Raw genomic sequence first — 7,754 nt, 5'->3', positions numbered from 1 at the left:
TAAGAGGTTTTTTGTTTTTCACTTGTGTCTGTTTCTTTGTGGACTCATTTATGAGTTTCTTGGCAAAGATACTAGACTGGGTTCTTAGCTTTCCTATACTTCTGACCCTGTCTTACCAGACCCCAGCTAATTTCCCTATGCGTAGCAAATAGTTAGGGTATATATTCTTTCTAGGGGCCAAACATTCTCTAGAAGGGGCTCTTAACATTCAGCAGTCTGGTAAAATCTACAGCAGATTAATGTTTTCAAAAGCATAAAATAAATATGTAAGATTATAATTTATTTTAACATAATTTTGTTATATATATATGTATATGTATCATTGCTTTTGTTCAGTCATTTTCTAACTCTTTATTATCCCATTTGGGATTTTCTTGGCAGAGACACTGGAGTAGTTTGCAATTTCCTTCTCTAGTTCATCGTACAGATGAGGAAACTGAAGCAAGCAGAATTGTGGCTAACCCAGGGTCACAAAGCCAGTGAGTCTGAGGCCAGATTTGAACTTAGGAAGGTGAGTTTTCCTGACTCCAGATCTGGAGTCTATTGTGTCTGAATTTATACACAGAACACACACACACATGCACTAGTTTCCCAGCTCCAGGATAAGAACCCTTGTTCTAGGGCCATTTTGTAGACTGGTAGGTTCTCGACTCCTTGATATATAGTGGTTCTCCACTGGTCCAACAGCTTGAGTTTTCCTAAAACACCGAGATCTCATTGTAGATTCCCAAGCCTCATCTGGGGTTCCCGACAGAGACCTCAGGTATTAGACTCTTGTTTCTGCCTCTCAGTCCTGTTCTGCCTGGATTGGGGACAGGTGTCCCCCAACTGGTCTTTCAATCAAGCAACATATTGGTTGTGGGGCCTAAATCCCCCCATCCTCAGAGACCCTTAAGGCCAGACTAGTAGGAAGCCTTGTTCTCACACATGTCTCTGGCCTACAGCCCTTTAGGACATCTGAGGCATAGATAATGGAGTCTTTCCTAAGGAGAGCAGTAGAGCTGAGATGCACGTGCATGGACACGACACTCCTCTGCCCCCACTGGAATGGAAGCTTGTTTTGGGTGGGGGAGGGGGCAAAGGGACTGTCTTTCTGTTTGTATTTGTATTCCCAGTATGTAGCCCAGTGCTTGGCACACAGTAAGAGCTTAAGAAATGCTTGTTGATTTACTCTTTTCCCTGCTCTCAAAATATCAACACAAGTTGTAATGAATACTGAGAGGAAATCCAAAATACTCTTCCTAAAGCACAGAACCATTGATTTAGAATAGAATACCCCCCTCATTATACAGATGAGACTTAAGAGACGTCAAGCAACTGGCCCAAGGACTCATGGTAAGTTGAGGAGCAGGAATTCAAACCCAGACTCTCTGACTAAGAACCTCACGCTGTTTCTACACACTTTTCTGCTTCGCTGCCTTGGGAGAGAGCAGGAAAATTACCCTAAGAGTTTCCAGTCAGCTTCAGAGACCTGACAGTAAATCTGTCATAGGAGAAGGTCATGAAAGTTGGCAAGGAAAGCAACATGGCAGGTGAATCGAGTGCTGGACTGGAGTCAGGGAGACAGGGGGTCAAATTTCACATGGGACATTTGGTCAAATCTCTGAGTTACAGACTCCTGATCCATTGAGTGATTGACCAATTCCAAGAGAAGGAGCCAATCTCCCAGGAAGATGATGTGGTTCAACGAGAACCAAGTCTTTCTCTTTTCCCCAGAGTGCCCTGAGATCTTGAACACTCAGCCCAATGGCATGGCCTCCTAGAAAGAGGGACTTTGGGCTTGATGGAGGCAGAGGGAAAAGAGGGAAGCAAGGATGCATGGGAGAAGGAAAGAGGGGCTGACTTACCATCATGCGTGGCCTCATTCTGAACCAACTTCTTCAGGAACCAGAGAAAATTCTCATGATCCACAAACTTCTGCTGAGCTTTTGCTGTGAACTTGGTCCTCAGGGCCTGGGAGATCCAGGTCTCCTTGGCCATGCTGGTTATGTTTGTTACAGGAGAACACCTGAACATCATCCAGGAAGTCCCATATAAAGCGGTTCAAGAGGGAGCTTCCGGTGCCCATTGTTATGAACTGTGTCACATGCTTGTGGTGAGCTGCAGGACAGGAAAGGATGGGGAGAGAAGAGAAGAGGAGATTAGGTGTGTATGGGGGTGTGTGTCCAGAAACTATGTGCCTTCTTTCACTCATCTTTTTGTCTTCCTGCTTCATGGGAGGTAGCGAGACTTCCCTAGGCCACCTAGTGAAGAGAGTAGCCACAGTGGTTAGAATGCTGGATTTAGAGTCAGAGAGACCCCAATTCTAATCCTTCAGACACTTACCATCTAGTCACCCTGAGCAAATCACTTAACTTCTTTGTGCTTCAGTTAACTTATCTACAAAATGAAGGGGTCAGATCTGAAAGGCTCCAAGGCCCCTTGAAGCTATGACCTCTAAACATCAGGAATGGAATTGGGCTGGGTAGGCAAGGTAACTCAAAATGGAACAAAATATATTTCTGGTCAGTGCTTAGTATAGCACTGGGCATAGTGAAGGGTTCAGTAATGGTAAACTGTGAAGTTGCGTGCATAGGCAGCTCCCCAAGACCTCCTCTGAAGAGTTTAGTGACAGGGTCAATAGAAGCTGATTAGACCAATGTGGTTTGAAACCAAGATGGATTCAGAGCAAGAATCTGTGAATTCTGTTCAGTTACTACCTAAACAAATCACTTTCCATCCCTGGGACTCAGTTTCTCTTTTCTACAAAACGAGGGCCAAGTGTAGATAATATCTAAGGCCACTAGGTGTAGTGGGTATAATACTGGGAGCCCCGAGTTTAAGTCATATCTCAGACACTTACTAGCTGTGAGACCTTGGGCACAAAAATGAACATCTCTCAGCCTCTGGCTCCTCATATGGAAAACAGCGATTGCAACTTCTTCTATGAGGTATGAATGAAATAGTGTGTTTAAACCACTTAGCAAACTGTTCTCATTATTCTCGGCTCAGATTCCTTCCAGTCATAAACCCTATTATTTTACAATCTTACATGAACACATTCACAGAGTAGTGGCAGATACTCCATTTAAGAAGACTAATATATATATATATATATGCATGCACACACATGTATATAGTACATGTATGTATACACAAAATGCACACGTGTACATTTATACATTCATAGAAATTGTAGGCAATTAATAAATGTCTATTGAATTGAATACATGTAGCTATATGTATGTGTATGTTTGTGTTTATGTATACGTATATATATGAAATCTATGTTACACTTGAACTTATTCTCAGTAGCTTCATTTCAACTTCAAGTTATGTGCTTGTCTTTTTAAAATCTGAATTGAATATATTCCAGGATCTCTTTAAACCATCCTTAACTTCTTTTCTTCCTCACTGTAATTATCGTATTTGGGTCATCAGGATTTCATTCCTGAGAACAATTAATTCCTCTTAGCCAACTTCCTTCATGGAATTATCAGCCAAAGGATCCTACTTATTTTTCCTCTGAACTCTTTGAAATTTACTCTTCCAAGGTCTATGACTCATGTCATGCTATACCCGAGGTTTCTCTCCTAGTTAGTCTAGTAATGGTCAGCACTTATGGAGTGTTTAAGGTCTGAAAAGCATTTGGCATCCATTCTCTCCTTTCATCCTCACAGCTCTTGGAGGTGGGTACTGCAAATATAGTTATAGCATTGTTGTTCAGCTGTTTTCGGTCAGAATAGTTTCCAACTCTTCATGACCTCATCTGGGGTTTTCTTGACAAAGATACTGGAGTGCTTTACCATTTACTTCTACAGCTCATTTTATAGAAGTCATTTTACAGATGAGGAAACTGAAGCAAACAGAATTAAGTGACTTGCCCAGGGTCCCAAAGTATTAAGTGTCACAAGCTAAATTTGTACTCAGAAAGGTGAGTATTCCTAACTCCAGGTCCAGTACTCTATACATTGCACCACCTAGCTGCCTCAATTATACCATATATATGTAAATATATAATAGATCATATATATAATAGAATTATACCATACATACATATATACCATATATAGACATATAAAGAAATGTGTATAAACATGTACATATATTATTAAGCACCAGGCTCTGAAGATGCCAAAAAAGGGTAAAAGACCTTGCCTCAAATCAACTTGAAATTGAATGGGGAGACAACAAGGAAACAAGCTACATACAGGAGAAATAGAAAATAATTAAGGGAGAGACACAAGACACTAGGATTAATAAGAGTTGGGAAAGGTTTTGTGTAGAAGGGTAGATTTTAGTTTGGACTTAAAGAAGCCAAGGAAGCCAGTGGGTGGAAATGAGAAGGGAGAGTATTCCAGACATGGGGGATAGTCAGAGAAAATGCTCAGACCTGAGAGTGTCTTATTCTTGGAAAATCCAAGAGGCCAGTGTCACTGGGTCTAGAGTAGGTTGTGGGCAATAAGGTATAAGAAGACTGCAAAGATGGGAGGGGGCAAGGCTATGAAGGGCTTTGAATGCCAAGCAGAGCTTTTGGTATTTGATCCTTGAGGCAATAGGGAGCCACTGGAGTTTATTGATGAGAAGGTGACATGATTAGACCAGCATTTAGAAAAATCACAGTGGTGGCTGAATGAAGGATGGAAGGGAATGGGTAAAGACTTGAAGCAGGCAGATCTACCCTTTGCTATTATAGTAAACCGGGTATGAGGTGATGGTGGCCTGCACTAGGGTGGCAGCAGTGTCAGAGGAAAGAAGAGGATATATTTGAGAGCTGTTGAAAAGGTGAATTCAACAAGTCTTAACTACAGATCAGATCTGGGGAGTGAGAGGTAGCAAGGAATCCAGGATGATGCCTAGGTTGGTAACCTGAGAGACAGAGAGGATGTTGTTGACTTCTACAGTAATAGAGCAAGAGGGGGGAGGGCTTAGGGGGAAAGACAATGAATTAGGGTATCCACAAGATATGGAGGATGATCCAGCAAAAGAGACCAAGAAGGAGAAAAGTGTAATGGAAACTTAGAGAAAAGAGGGAGATCAATAGTGTTAGAGGATGCAGGTGTCAAGATAGATGATTGAGGAGAAGCCAAATTTTGGTTCCCAAGGAAACCGCTAGAGTATCCACTGGCAATTGGATTTGTTCTTCATCCTTTCATTTCTCCCCAATTATCTTAGCATTAATTAAAGGAAAGGGGATAACATTACCCCAGACCTCCAATGGCAGTCTTACACTCACTCTTGTGGGTGTTGCTAACTACTTTTGGTCAGTTGTTTGGTAACTCTGGTGTCTGCCAGGGTCCCACACATTTTTGTAGCATCAATCTACTTCTCTCAATATTCTTAGACTACAGCTATGGAAATGGAAGAAGTGACTTGTAGTCACATTTCATTCTAAAATAAGCTTTTCTAACTTGAGGTATACAAAATTGTAATGAATTGCCTTATAGTATTACAGAATTAAGAGCTGGAAGGCACCTCAGAGACTATTTAATAAAATTCATGCCTGATAAGAAATAAGACACTAAGATGTGTCCATAAACCTCTGCTACGGTCCTAGAATCAAGGGAAACCCGCCTCTGGCAGCAGCTGAATCTTCTTTGGGCAAAGCTTGTTGTTAGGAAGGTGTTTCCTGATATCAAGTCTAAATGTACGTCTTTGAAATTTCTCCCCATTGTTCCTTGTTCAGTTCTCTGGGAACCAATCAGAAGTTTAATCCCTTTTCCACTGGACAGCTTTTCAAATATTTGAAGATAGTTCTCATGTGACACCACTTTTTTCTCTACTCCAAAGTCTCCTATTCTCTGTTCTGAATATTCCCAGGTCTTTCAAGAATACAGTGAGCTCAGAGGCTTAAAGGGCACTTGGTAGGAGATGTTGAGGGGAGTGGCAATTCTTGCTCTCGTATGGGATAGACTTGCCAGAATCAGATGAAAATGTTATTGGGAAGTGGTTAACAAATAAAAATACATTATAATCTAGATGTTGTGAATTTGTGGTTTTCTCAGTCATTATTCTGCCATAAGAATACATTTCTGTTTGGGTTTGACACCAACAGATTAGATGACATCAGGAACTCATAAATTCTGGGTTGCTAAGGTCATTTCCAGGGCCAGTGAGGTATCCCAATGGATAAAGTGACAAACCTGGCATCAGGAAGATATTATTTCAAATTAAGCCTCAGGCACTTACTAGCTATGTGACTCTGGGCAACTCACTTAACCCTGTTTGCCTCAGTTCCTCATCTGTAAAATGATTTAAAGAAAGAAATAGCAAATCACTCCAGTATCTTTGCCAAGAAAATCTCAAATGGGGCCATGAGGAGTTGGATGCAACTGAAAACAACAAGGTCATTCTCTTCCTTTGAAAGGTACCAGCAGGAGCAGATATGGTGGCAGTCACTGGTCATGGAGCTGAAGGAACATACTTTTACTTTTCACCAAGGTAAGAGGAAGCACCTTGGTAGAGAAAAATCCAGAGTCTCAATGCTTAGTTTTAATTAGCTTTAGAATCCTTATAAACACTTGACTAAGAAATAGTCTCCTGTCATACATGACTGGAGGTTGGAGTTCCCATTCCATTCACTCCCTGGAGAAGAGAGGTGAAAAAAAGAAATGAGTGGGAGAAGTTCCAGGAGACTGAGAAGGGAGACTTTGAGGTTTATTGCCCAGTCAAGGTCAAGGCTGATGAAAAAGAATCAGGTAAGTGTCCCCATCCATTCACCTTCTAGACGTTAATGACGTTAAGGGAAAAATAAAGCTTTTCTTCTCTCAGTTCATATGTCATAGGATCTGTCTTTTCTTTGCTTACCTCCATGTAAAGTGTCTTGAAAAATTCAAAACCAGCCTCTACTAATTTAAAGAGGAAAGGGAATAGGAAGAACGAGCCTGGCCCCCGGTGGCCAGGCATAGTTATGAGAGCAGGAAGTCTCTTCCTTTGAGTTCCAGGGTGAATTGGTAGTACCAGGGAGTAATTTTTGTTTCTTGAACTGGAACTGTGATTTCATCAATGTAAAGGAACTTCCAGCATGGAAGCTCCCTCCATTGATGTAGATGAGCAACTAATCTATAATGTTTAGTGCTGAGCAGTTACCTCGAAGACTGAGAAGCTAAATGCCTTGTCCCTGATCACATAGCTACTATGGATCCAAGGGAGGTGTTGAACTCAGGTTATCCTGACTCCGAGGCTGACCAGCTTTCCTCTTAGCCACACCTATGGGGGCATTAGGATATCTGGTTCCCAGGCTTCATCTGCCTCTGGTCATCATGAATGCCCTTTACCTTTTCTGTACTTGATGCTGGACTGAGCTCTGAATTCACCAAGAAGGAGCCCAGTTGTTTACTGCCTTATGACCTTAGGAAAGGAGAATGAAGTCAAGATGGTGAAGTGAGAGGTAAGAATATAACCTCAGCTCTTCAAGAACCTCCTTTACAATGATCTAGAAAAGAGTCCAAATTGAATTCCAATCATGAAAACCAAAAAGAAATTATAGTTAGTAATTTTTTTCTGGTCCAAGGCACCTTAAGAAGAGAGCTAGAGAGGTGTATGGACCTTGGGGTAGGGGCTGGCCAGGAGCCCAGCAGCAGCAGGCTGTGGTAGTTGCAACAGTGACATTAAAATTTACCTTCCTTTGGGCAGAACACCCTCAGGTAAAGGTATGTTACCCTATTTCAGGAGATAAGAGAATAGGGGAAGAGAGGATAGAATGGGAGAGGAGAGGAAGAAGAGAGGAAAGGAGAGCAAAGGGCATTGTCTCACACAAAGTGAGAACTTGAAAA

General features: G+C 41.7%; 1 pseudogene; it reads right to left on the bottom strand.

Moving 5' to 3' along the window:
- LOC138145676 (BOLA class I histocompatibility antigen, alpha chain BL3-7-like) overlaps positions 1-7,754 on the bottom strand; it is a 46,570-nt pseudogene that overhangs the window by 28,152 nt on the left and 10,664 nt on the right.

Source organism: Petaurus breviceps, unplaced genomic scaffold (assembly GCF_028583685.1).
Source record: "Petaurus breviceps papuanus isolate PSGF00001 unplaced genomic scaffold, PetGlider_PUasm1.0 139, whole genome shotgun sequence".
Classification (NCBI taxonomy): Eukaryota; Metazoa; Chordata; class Mammalia; order Diprotodontia; family Petauridae; genus Petaurus; species Petaurus breviceps.
Note: the sequence above shows the minus strand (reverse complement) of the source record. Positions and strands in the feature narration are given on the sequence as shown.